The following is a 13,050-nucleotide window of genomic DNA, read 5'->3' on the forward strand; positions in this document are numbered from 1 at the left end:
TTTTTTAAAGGCTGTTCAGGTTTATTTTACACTATTATTTCCATATCCCTCCTTTTGGCCTTAATTTTTAAAGTTATTCTTGCCTTTTTTTCACCCTTATTTCTTTATTCTCTCTTGACGTTATTTTTTAAAAATAATGAAGTTTAATACAAACACATTTAGAATTTCATCAAGTGCACTGAGTGTGATTATCTTCAACATATTACATGCCCTTACATTAATCACAAGATTTTGTGAGGTGTACATATAATATCGCTGGTATAATGCTTCATAATAATAACAATTCAACATACTTCTGCTTAAAGCTTATCATATTAATAATCATCATTTTGCATTGCATTGTGTTTCCTTCAGCACATCACAAGTCTTTAAAATGATACCACAGGGTGTGTATCATTGGATGGAGAGGAGTTAGACACATGTAAAGAATTCAATTAGGTTGTGTATCATAAAATGTGCTCTCTTTTGTTAAAATAATTGAATGTTTGAATCTGACATAAGACTAAATTTCAGTACTCATGAATGTATTCACTGAACTTTTTTTTTCCAGCAGCTTATCAACGATTGAACGAAGGAATCTACACAGATATAGTTGGCTTATTCTATAGTGGATTTTTCATACAAACACACTTCTGTTTAAAACTTATCATATCAATAATCATCATTTTGCTTTGCATTTTGTTTCCTTCAGCACATCACGAGTCTTTAAAATTATACCACAACCTCTTATAGTTTCTCACAGAACAAAGGAATGATCTGTGATGGGCCAGTGTATATTATCTTAAACACCGTGTTTCCCCTAGAATTTTTTTCCAGCCTCGTGGTACGCACCGAAAAAACCCTAAAGAGAGAAGATGCACTGGATGGCATATTCGTACAGTTGGCTTCAGTCAGATGGCGCAGCAGGCAGTCTGCAATTTATATTGGCATTCAATTTTTTTTTGCTTGGTATATTCAAGACTGAAAACAAAGTGATCACAAGGAGAGGATGACTTAATAAGCTGCATTTATGACATAAAAATAAGCTGCCCCTCTCACTTCTCCCACTTCTGTCCCTCTCCCTTCCTCCCCATTTGTATTTTTACTTGGCTCCAGAGTTTTGGAGAAAAACATTAATATATTTGTTTATCTGTCACCCGCATTAGAAATTTCTCTTTTTAGGTGGTGCCATACTCATGTTCGCTAACCCGCATCCCATACGCTCGCGCTCTCTCTCTCTCGCTCTGCAGTAAAGGGACTGATGCAGTGGCACTCCCATTCCCAGGCAATGACACAAAGGTTGACTCATGTTTAGGAACAGTGCTGCACAGATACCCCCAAACGTATATGATTACTGATTTCCAAATGAATGGATATTTGGCATTATTTTTGGCAGTAAAAAATAGATTTTTTTTAGCCTGGTGGGGGTTCTCCTTGGCCTGGTGGCCCACCAGGCCTGTACAATTATAGGGGAAACACTGTTCATCTATTGTATATATGATGCTTTTCAGTTGCTCTGCACAGAATAACTCAGGTCTTTGCCATATTGTTGATTCACTAAAGACCTTATATTCCTCTGAAGACTTCGCCTCCGAAAGTTTTATTTCTACCACAATAGCCCCCTCAAAGAATAACAAAAGGCCTCTCTGAAGAGTACAGTTGTTTAAAGACAAAGTTGAACTCACTTCTCAAATACATCCATACATGTTGGAGCCAGAATCCAATCTGAAATATGAGAGTGGACAATTTAGGTAGAAATTAGAGTGTGGGTGGGCACAGAGAAAATCAAGTGGGCCTAGCCTGTCCAAGACCAATCATACTTAATAGGTTCTGAAATGCATCTGTTGACCAAAATATGCCAATACAAATATAATTCCCTGAATGCACCACAGTTTAGTCATACAAGCCTTATACATCATCAGAGGTAATGTTACGGGAACCAAGAAGAACATTAACGGCATCACATTGCCTGCCACAGCGGCCACATATTCACACACAAACAGCTGACAGACGCAACAGCATCGTAAATCAAGCATATAGGTAGAGATACAATGGCACCGGCATGACGCTTGAACATAGCCTGACACGTTGGCCACATAAACCACACACACGAGTGCATACGCACACACACACATACACACACACACACACACACACACACACACACACACACACACACAGCAGACACAGCAACACTTGCATACATTTTTAGTTAGTTAGTTTTAGAATCAAGTTTTAATATAGTTTTAATATCAAAAAGTATCTTATTTGAATCATTGCCAACCTTTGGACGTCACTAATGATCTCATTGAAGGAGAGGAGCTTTACTGGAAGTGACATCATTGTGGAGGAGCTTACAAGGAAGTCTTGGAAATAATGATGGGAAATTCACCTGATATCGGTTTGTTGGCAAGGTAGAAAAAAACGTTGCAAAACAAAGCATTCAGAGCTTGTTGATGCCCTGACTTTTGACTTGCAGGGAGCATTTCTACATACATTAACTTCAAGTTTTGGAACTTTGATCATGTGTAACATCCAACATCATAACAGCATATCAGTAACAGAAAACCAGAAAAACCATAATATATCCACTTTAACGTAATGGGTCCAGATGAGATTATGTCAACAAATGCCATCTTCATCTCTCCCACCCATGTTAACTCCAGTTCCACTTACTGAAGCAGATTAGGAAGTGTGCGATTGGTATGATCAGGGTAATCAATGTCGTGGAAATTCTTCTTGTATGTTCAAGAGTTGCTAGTTCTTTGCAGAATCTTAAGGCAAAGTAATTGTTCATCAATGTAAGGGACAGATAATTGTGAAGCAATCACTATAGCTCCCATGTCAAAAGTTAATGCTCATGTTGAATCCATTCAGAGGGAAGCCATCTTGTCTCTAACATCTGAATTTGTAACTTTAAAAAAGTGCTGAAAAGTGCCCAGAGATGACTTCTGTTGTGATTTGGCGCTATATAAATAAAATTGATTTGACTTGTCTCTACATAACTGCACTATTTTGTAGCGACTGCAGGGAAAGACACAAGTTGTGTAATATCCTTTCCTGTGTTTGATATTCACGACCATAGTATAAGGTTTTTGAACAAAACTAGAGCTAAGGTAACTATTAATATGATTAACTCTGTTTAAGGGTTTTGGTTGTTTGTTTGTTTTTTTAAATACTTGTTATGTATGTAATCTAAAATAAAGTTCTCTTTGTTGTGATTCTGTGAAAAAGTATTACTGCTAATACTTTAGCTAGGATGTGAATTTTAAATAATCCATCCTTTTTCCATCCTATGTTTCACAAGGGATGGCAAGAACCTTGCTTCACCTTAGTGAAAAATCTCAGTAAAAATAAACATGATAGGACACACACACACACACACACACACACACACACACACTATATATATATATATATATATATATTGTTGAAAGCTCCACCAGAAGTGGCCGAGACAAACTCCACTCAAACCTACTTCTGACTAAATTATTTAATGTTAATTGGTGATAAATAAAGCATGGTCAAATGTCTTACACCATTTGTGCATAACTTGCGCAATTTATACTGAACTAGATCTGAACTGTCAAGCATGACTAAACAAACATAAACAAACAACAAATACACAGACAACCATTAAAAAACCTGCAGCCAAAGGAGAAGCTGCGGTTTTCCGCACATAGCAGACATCCCTACATTTTAATTTCAAACGTAAAAAAGAGAAGTTCAAATGTGCCACGTAGAGTGTTCTAAATGACACATAAAGAAAAGCTCACTATTTTGTGTAAAGTCATATTACATCAGCATGTAGCTGGTAGATGTCCTTGTGATAGACCATACATGGATGTAAAATGTAAAAAGAGGAAGAGTTATGGATATAAAGAGAAAAGCCAAGAGTGACAAGGGGGCTTTTTTTAGAGGGCCTTTTCTAGGAGGCTATTTTTAGAAGGCTCTGTTTGGTCTCTGGTTCAGGAGGTAATATGGTCTTATCCCGTAGAACGAGGAAACGCCCCCCCGGTGATCGGGTTTTTACCTCTAAAAAACGCACAAAACAAAGAAGGAGCAAATCATTTGGGAGCGACAGAGCTAAGAGAAGGAAGTCTGCGCAGAGCCCCGATATATTTTAAACCGTTTTAAACTAAAGGAAACTTTTACATCAGAAATCACCTGAGTGCACCCTGGCAGAACTGGATCTATTTTCTGCTCTCATGACACAATTATCCATAGTGGATAAAAAATATCAAGAATGCCAACCCCTCTCAGCACTGACCGACAGCTCCCCCATCAAATTTTTCATCCCCGGAGACGGTGAAAAGTATCTTGATCTGAATGGTGCCCTGCTGCCGGGTGAAAATTTTAGAGGACGGGACCAACATTCTGGTCGACACAGCTGTAGCGCTCATCAATTATCCTCTCAATACGATTTTCAGCCAATGTGACGTTATGCTGGGGGACAGGTTGATTTCTCACTCCAGCGCCCCCTACAGAGCCATGATCGAGACTCTGCTCCGGTTTGTTTTACAAAGACACTGCAGGTGCTATGAACTCTGTAGTCACCAATAACGGTCCTAACAAGGGGCTCGTCCAGAGAGCTGTATTTACGGATGAGTCGAAAGAAGTCGACCTGCTGGGCCTGTTCCACGGGGATATACTTATAGCGAGAGACTTTTACTGACCTAGGTAGATTTGAGAATTAAACTGATACGCAACAATGACGCCTTCTGTCAGATGGGAATTTGGGCCTCTGAGTTCGTCCTGAAGATAACTGCCGCCTCCCTGTATGTCAAAAAGGTCAGCGTTTCCTGTCAGGTTGGGTCACTTGGCGGCCCTGATGAAAGGAAACGCTCTCTACCCTCTCTCCCGCGTTAAAAACCTACTCCATCCCTGAGAATTCCAGGATCTGTAACCAGGAGAATCTCTTTCTGGGCACTATACCTAAATACGTGGTTCTGGGTATGGTATATCACAGCACCTTCACGGGGAGGAGGGATCTGTCACTCTTTAATTTTAGACACAACAATGTGGAGTACTTGGCGCTCTGTCAGGATGGCAGACAGGTTCCCGCCAAGGCCTTTCAACCCCACGTTGACCATGGGAGTTCGGTCAGAGTTTTACAACATGTTTTCCACCACGGGGAGACGCCTCAAAGATTTACCTCTGAGTATTGATCGTCACGAATTTAATCAGGGGTGTACTCTGTTTGTTTTCAATCTCAAATCGACCGAGGACAGCGATGCCCTGTCTCCCGTTTCCAGTGGAAATTTGAGGTTGGAGATGAGATTCAGGGTCCCTCTGCCTCACACCACCACACTCAGCGTCTACGCCTGTGACAATTCCATTCTGGAGATCAACACTAAAAGACAGGTGCTGGTGGATTATTATTAAAGGGTGAATTTAGTGGGATGGATAATCATCAGATGGAACGTCTTTTACACCGTCTGTTGGGAGATGTATTCTGAGGGGTGTGGGCTTCTGACCAGCTAGCCTTACGGAAGCATGAGTTTCAAGCACCCGCCTACTTCATTGTCAACACTCGGCCCTCACACCTGCCTGGAGAACACTGGTTATCTCTGACTCTGGGACAGGACGGCTCTGCCTGCTTTTTTGACTCTTACAGATTCCTACCAGATTTTGCACACTACCTCTCCAGCATCTTGGAGTTTCTGGAAAACCGTTCAGAGAAAACACTGTACCACAACTGTCAGCTTCAACACCCTCTGTCAATGTTTTGCGGGCAGCACTGTGTTTTTTATCTCTGCAATTGGGCCTGCGGGTTATCTTATAAAGAAACACTGTCTCTGTATGATGACGATGCTTTAAAAAATGATCATACGGTATCTCATTTTACTCAATATTGTCACTGTATGATGACGATGCTTTAAATCGCATGTAAAAAAAAACAACTAAAAAGCAAAGCACACTGTAACCATAATGCTGCGATCAATAAACATTTTTATTTTCATCATCAACACATTTTGAAGTTATTTTGCAAAATCAATCCAACGTCATCCAGCTCGGTGATAGCATTACTTTCTTCCTCTTACGTCATTGCACGGGTGTTTTTTCTTCATATCCGTCTCCATCCTTTTGGAGACTCTTGTATTCATCGCGCGCATGACGGTTATTTACCATAGATAAGGGGATGTTTACTTCCGTCAAGGTATTTAAGAAACTTGTCCAACCTTTTGGAGGAGATTGGGGTTTTTTATAAGACCGCAAGAGGTTTTTGAGTATATCCATGATATGAGAGCCTTTCACGACGTTCCCCTTACAAACAAATTCACCCCTTGAGGTCCAGTTCACCCCGCCTTCGGATAATTTCTGCATAGTGTACAGTGTTTTTATGGTTGCGTCGGGGTAAGTATTTTATCACCTCACTCATCACATCGTTCAATCCGGACTGATCAGAGGCAGGCTGGTTTGAATCATTCTGGACAGGATCTGTTGAAATTTGCTCGGATGCAGATGTAGGTTCAGGCTGCAGGTTGGGAGTAACTCAACGTTCATCTTTCTGACCTTGTCTCATGAGAGTGAGATATCTGTGTAGCAAAGCTTCATACCCCTTGACTTTTTCATGGGAACTCAACCATTGCACATCGAATATAGCTCTCATTTTCTCATCCAAATCATCTTCAGCCGTCTGTCTGATGGAGGACTCGGTTTGGGTTAGCCTGTCCATCTGACAGGGTGTAATGAGGAACATTTTGTTCACCTTGGCCATCTTTTTTTTATCTTCTCTGAATCAAACCTCCTAAAAGATTCCCCAGTAGCGGTACAGCAGTGGACAGCAGAGGAAAAATAAATCCCCCCATCTGTTTCTTCAAAACTTGATGTTTACGTTTTAAACCATTTTTCTTATCGGCCAGCAGTCTGATGATCTTTTTTTGACGTTTCAGTTTTTTGTATTGAGAGGAACGTTCCCCTTTGACAGATTTAAAGCTATCTCTCACAGAGCTTGGAGAAAGTCAGGGGAGCAGCGGGCGATGATATCTTTACGTTTCTGAGGCGTAGCGTGGTACAGAGCTTTTAGTAAGACAGCGTTCCTTTTTATATGCTGCGACATGATGATCGACTTGGTTTTAGGCAGGTAGACAACGGGCCACTGCTGAGGAAGTATATCCGTCCTCACTCTGTATCGTTCTGGACAGGAAGGCGTGATATCGAGGATTAAATAGCCGCAGGGGTCTTGGGTAGCGTCTTCAAAACTTTCCATGAAAAATGTTTTTTGTGAGGGGAAAATCTGACGAGCTAGAATATTCATCTGTAATTTGTCTCTGGGGTTTTTAAACAACACCAGATAATTGCTGTTTAAACTGATGGTACGGCTGTATTTTCTTTGATGAAATACATTCTGAGTCAACATCATGACTGACATATTTTTGTGAAAAATATGATCTGCTTTCCCCCTTGTTTAAAGCATGCTCGATATGGATTTTTTCGGAATGCGCTACCCACTCCAGCCATTGGATGGACTCATTTGAATAGGATTTGGATCGACATCTGTAGTTGTCGGGGGAAGGTATGGCTAGGTATGGCGAGTGTTTTTATGTAGGAAATTGGTGAAAAACACTTTCATGAACGCTGAGGCTATGGTGGTGCAGCTAAAACGGTCCACACATCGTCGATAAACTGGTCCCTGAGGATGTTGAAACACGCAAAGTTTAGATATTTTCGTCAGAAAAACCCTCGGGATTTAACGTGGGATTTTGCTTGTTGGCTGTTTTTTCCTGTGTCACAACTGCGGCATGGATTACTCTTTCTTCTTTTTCTTCTTCTTGTTGATTTGTCGAATCGGTATGGATTTGGATCAAACACTCAGGATTTTGCGGATAACCGGTCTTCTGGGGAACGACTTCATTTTCTACGTTTTCATCCTCTGAGATATCTTCAACCGTGAGATCTCCATAATATACCGCAGAGTTCCGGCTCTAATATGTCCTACAGGACTGATCCAGCGAGTCTGTAATGTAAATAAAAAATATAATACTTTACTAAAATACTTTACATACAGCATACATTGAGTAGCAGAGCAACAGTCAAAAACATACCGTAGGTCGACTGCGTAAAACAGATGTCTGTGAATTCATCTGGAGTCACTTTAGAAAGAAGTAGAAAGAATAAAAAAATAAAAATTAAAAACTAAAAATCAAAAATTAAAAATTAAAATAATATTTAACTTACCAGGAAACAGAGGTGCAGCATCCGTTTGAAAAGAGCTCGCTTACATTCTGCCAAATTTTCAAACACTTGTGTGACTGTCTGCATGTACTCAACCAATATTTTTTTAAAAAGAAAAGTAAAAAAAACACCTTCCCACCTCACTACACTAGTTAGAGATGTGTCGGCAGTGATGGGATGCTCATTACCGTGAAGAGACATGTCGCCAGTGATATGATTTAATGACAATAAGCAACAACTGGCCAATGCTGCTGCTGTGTGTGTGTATGTGTGTGTGTGTGTGTGTCCAAGATGTTTTACGACATCCGCACCTGGACATCCCTTCTAAGGTTACTTACTAAGGTTACTTCAAGACTCGAGGGAATTCTCCAACACTCTCTCACTGGCTCAAAAGCATGACGTCACATCACCTTATCGACGCAAACCTATAACCCATCACAAAAAAAAGGAGGTGGGAGGGGAAAATGGCGGGAAATTTATTGACACCAAAAGCGTGGGGAAAAAGGGGTGGGAGCGTGGGAAAAAGGGCAGGACTTCAAGTCAGCATCTGATTGGTTCAAAGGGGGAAGGGCAGGGACTCACGGTGATGACGTGGCGCTTTATGATTGGTTTGGGGGTGGGGTCGGAAGGTTGACCGGATTCAAAAGTTCAACCTGTCCTACCTTTTTGTAATATAATGGTTGTAACCTGAAACCCCACATGCAACGTAATTAGTTAACTGTCTGCTCCTTGGTCTTAAAGTTCTACTGTACATAGTAAGTTAATGCCAGTTAGCAAGGCATGCTACTATTTGCGGCATATGCAAGACTCATGCATTAACCAAATCAGTGAAGAGTCTATTTTAAAACAATTATCATATCTGATATTCGAGGTGGCAGTTAATTGTCTTCATGGCTGTCTGTTTTACATTCTACCACATGAAGGAGTAGGAAAACTACAAATATGGTGGAAAAATACAACCAATCACAAGCAGGAATCAAAGAGCTATATAGTGAGAAAACCTTCTGCCAGGCAATTGTCATGCTTTAATATGATACAGTATCATGTATTATCAGTTACAGCCACTGATTGTGACATCAGTGTAAGTCTGTATCATAGCAGCTAAATGTTAAGATAACTGGCAGATGATTACTGTTAAGATGATAAGCATTAAGTAGAAGTGTGTTGAATTATTATTATATTGTATGTATACCTCACAGAAACTTGTGATTGATATATGGGCACAAAATATGTTAAAAAATAATCTCACTCAGTGCACTGGATAAAATTGTAAGTGTGTTTGTATTAAACTCAGTGTTGTTGTTTTTTTTTAAAAAAAGAGTGGCCTTGGGAAAGGAACGAGAAATGGGAGTGTGGGGAGGCAAGAATGGCTGTGGAGAAATAATAGCCAGGAGAAGGATTGGAAATGATAGTGGACAGTGACTTTGAACAGTTATAAAAAAAATAAAAAAGCATGACTGGATAGAACTGGATATGTCAGGCTTGTCCAGTTCAGCCCAAAAACCTATTTTTGGGACTTTGGGTCTGCAACAGGTGATGTTAAGAGATTATAATGGTGTAATTGGCTAGTATGAAGAGGTTGGACAATAGGCGTGTCCTATATAAGACCTATAAAAGATATAAAACTGTAATATAAAACTGGGGGGCTGAAGGTCAAAGTTTAGACACGATAGTAACTGCATGCTGGAGTTGTGTGTGTGCAGTGAATTGACTTGGTCGTGCCAGCTGAGTGTTGTTTGATTTGAGTCATTATCAGAATATTCCTCTGAAATTTGTCTTGTGTCCCAAAATGTATACTGTTTCACATAAATAACAAAACACAACATTTAACCAAACAACAAAACAAATACTACAACATATGTTACATCAGACATTATGAATAAGTGGCTACAGCGTGTCATGGAAAATCTTCAGATGGGCCAATAAATTTTCAGCTCTCCCACAACATTTTATAAGACTCAAAATGATATATTCAGACTCAGAAAACACACTTGAAACTGACAGAGTTCAATGTGAATAGGTTATTGTGCATCAAATGTAATACAGAGCAAACCGAGGCTTCGATCCCAGAATGAAAAACCCAATGCAAAATCACATCATTTTATATACTGTTCATAACTCCTCCTGTTGTGGAGCCTATTTTGGGCTCCACCTAGCTTTTTACCAGTTTCACCAGGCTTGGAAACAGTGGTGTCTCAAACTTCCCCAAAATCCAAAAGTAAAATTTAGCCTGCTGGCCTTTAATCACACATCATACGCAAATATCCAAAATATCATGTCACTGATTAACCCCTCTGTGTGTGGTCTCTACACTCTGTGTGCAGTCTCTACAATGACTGCACATCATCTACTCAAGGGAAATTATTCTCCAAAAGTGCATCAATTTAATCTCTCCCTTTAGCATTCAGTGCTTAGTCCACACAGGAGCACTGAGGCCCACTTCGAACCCAAACTCTGATTTAACAGTTTGACAGGCAGAGGAACAAGAGTTTCACAGTCTCATCAGACAAACTCTAAATCCTCTGTTTGATGGCAAAAGCTGATATTCTTCAAATAAAATATTAGAGGGGTCAGACATAATATTACCTGCCAGAGACAAGATACTTTTTGTGTACACAGCTTGAAAACTTTACTCAAGCATTTGACCCACAATCTTTGAGCAGTAGTAATACATCTGTACAATACTGATGAATATTAGGATCATCTTCAGTGCATAACAAAGACAACAGAGTAGTATTATCTGAAAACTTAAATATAAATGTGTTTGGACTATCAGTTTTACAATCGTCTGTGTAAAGTGTGAAGAGCAGAGGTGAGCTCTGTAATAGAAATTTTGTATCCAGCACACAGTGGTTCTCTGTGGTGAAAGTATATTGAAACACAATATGTTCCTCAAACCAACTGCACAAGACAATATTTGGCAAGAAAAAATGTGTGTGTGTGTGTGTGTGTGTCAAATAATTAAGGAAATAGCAGCTGCAGGAGAGTTATCTCTGTAAGATGTTTGATAGGAGAAAAAACTCAAGGTCATCCTAGAGTTGGCTTGTTTGTGCCCTGCTACAAATGTCTCACTCACTCCTTGTCTTGCCTGTCTGTATTACTTCTCTGCAGACTCGTTTGAACATGCCCTAGCTGTAGTTTTAGGCTTGTCTAAATGCTTCGATATTAGGTATATCAATGTTACAACTGCATCTTCTGTGCCACGATTCCGCATATATGCAAACTGGTGAGTGTCCAGTTTGTCACCTACAGACTTGGTAAGCTGCTGAACCGCAATTCTTTCAAAGGTTTTGTCAGTTTCGCTGGGTCACGGTTGAAAAAACTCAAACTTCTCTTTGTTGTTCAAAAAAATCAGGAGTCAGAGTTCTGAGCAGCAAAATGCACTTTAATGCCAGACAATAAAGGAGAGCAATACAGTGTTCATATAGACCACCTTGATGCTCCAAGTTTCGCGACTCAGGGCGTTGTCTTATATACCCTTGGGTCGGCATAGGTCACGCCTAGTGTCCATCCTCTTTGTACTTGGCCAATTACACCATTATCATTTCTTTACACCACCTGTTGTAGTTCCATCCAGTTATGCTCTTTTATTTTTTTGTAACTGCTAAGGATCACATTACACCATTACTGCCAGATCTTCCCCTGGCTCTTTTTTTTTTTAACAGCTCACTCTTGTCCTTTTACACCCTTATTTCTTCTTGATCCTCTCCAGAGGTTATTTTTAAAAAATATGAAGTTTAATGCATACACATTCAAAGTGCAGTTACACACACACTTAAAGTGAAGATTAACATAAACATGCCCTCTAGTTTATCCAGTGCATTAAGTGAGATTCTTTTAACATTTTGTGCCCTTTCATTGATCGTATGTGGTCTGTGAGGTTATATATTTATTATAATGACAATTCAACACATTACTACTTATTACTTATGAGATGCAAAACGGAAAATATCCTAATGGCACAGGGTGGTCATGACAGGTATCATGAGTCTTTATGAAATTACACCACAGTTTTCATAACAATAGGAGTTAAGGCTACGGGACGATACTCACTGGATTCTTTAGGACATGCTTACTTTGGAGGAGGTATTATATGTGAGGTCTTCCATATTTCAGGAATTATGTGAGTGTCTACAAAATACTGAAAAATAGGTTGACACACAGGCACAGCTGTTTTCAGAATGAATGCACTGAGGTTATTTGATCCTGTGGCCTCACTCTGATTTAAATGTTTAAAAGTGCTCCTCACCTGTTCAACAGAAACATCAATTCTATCCAACTGCACAGGTACAACTGAATTAAGGATGTTAACAACATGATCTGAATTAGTCTGTTCCCTTTATCAATCCCAGAGAAAAATGTGTTCAGTTGATTTGCAAACTCTGCCTCATTATCTGCCACTAATGCAAAAAAAAAAAGTTTTTTTAAAAGCTTTTTCTTAATGTAGCATGTGGGCCCTCTTTGCTGCTCGTAATTTCCCCCTTAAATCTTTTTCTACTTGCTTTAATTCTCTTGTGGCCCTGTTCTTGAAGGCAATCTTCCTCAAATTGATAGTTTGCTTAACATCTTTAGTTATGTACATCTTGTTATTTGGATAGATGTTTATCTTCTTGGGCGGTATCACTGACTGCACAAAAAAGTCTATGTAGTCTGTTATTACTGATAATAACTCATCCAAGGAGCCATGACTCCCACATTGTACAATCAAAGCATGCTTTTAGTTTTTTTATACTGTCAGATAACTTAACTCTGATGACTTTTTTCTTTGTTTTACTGCTTTTCGATTTAGTTTTATAAGTTAGTACAAGATGAACCACAGTATGACCTGAGTTAGGTATTGGTGGTCTTATCCTTGACACATGCTTCCTCCACATTCATAAAGCATTTGTCCAA

Source organism: Thunnus maccoyii, chromosome 23, assembly GCF_910596095.1.
Source record: "Thunnus maccoyii chromosome 23, fThuMac1.1, whole genome shotgun sequence".
NCBI classification, from domain to species: domain Eukaryota; kingdom Metazoa; phylum Chordata; class Actinopteri; order Scombriformes; family Scombridae; genus Thunnus; species Thunnus maccoyii.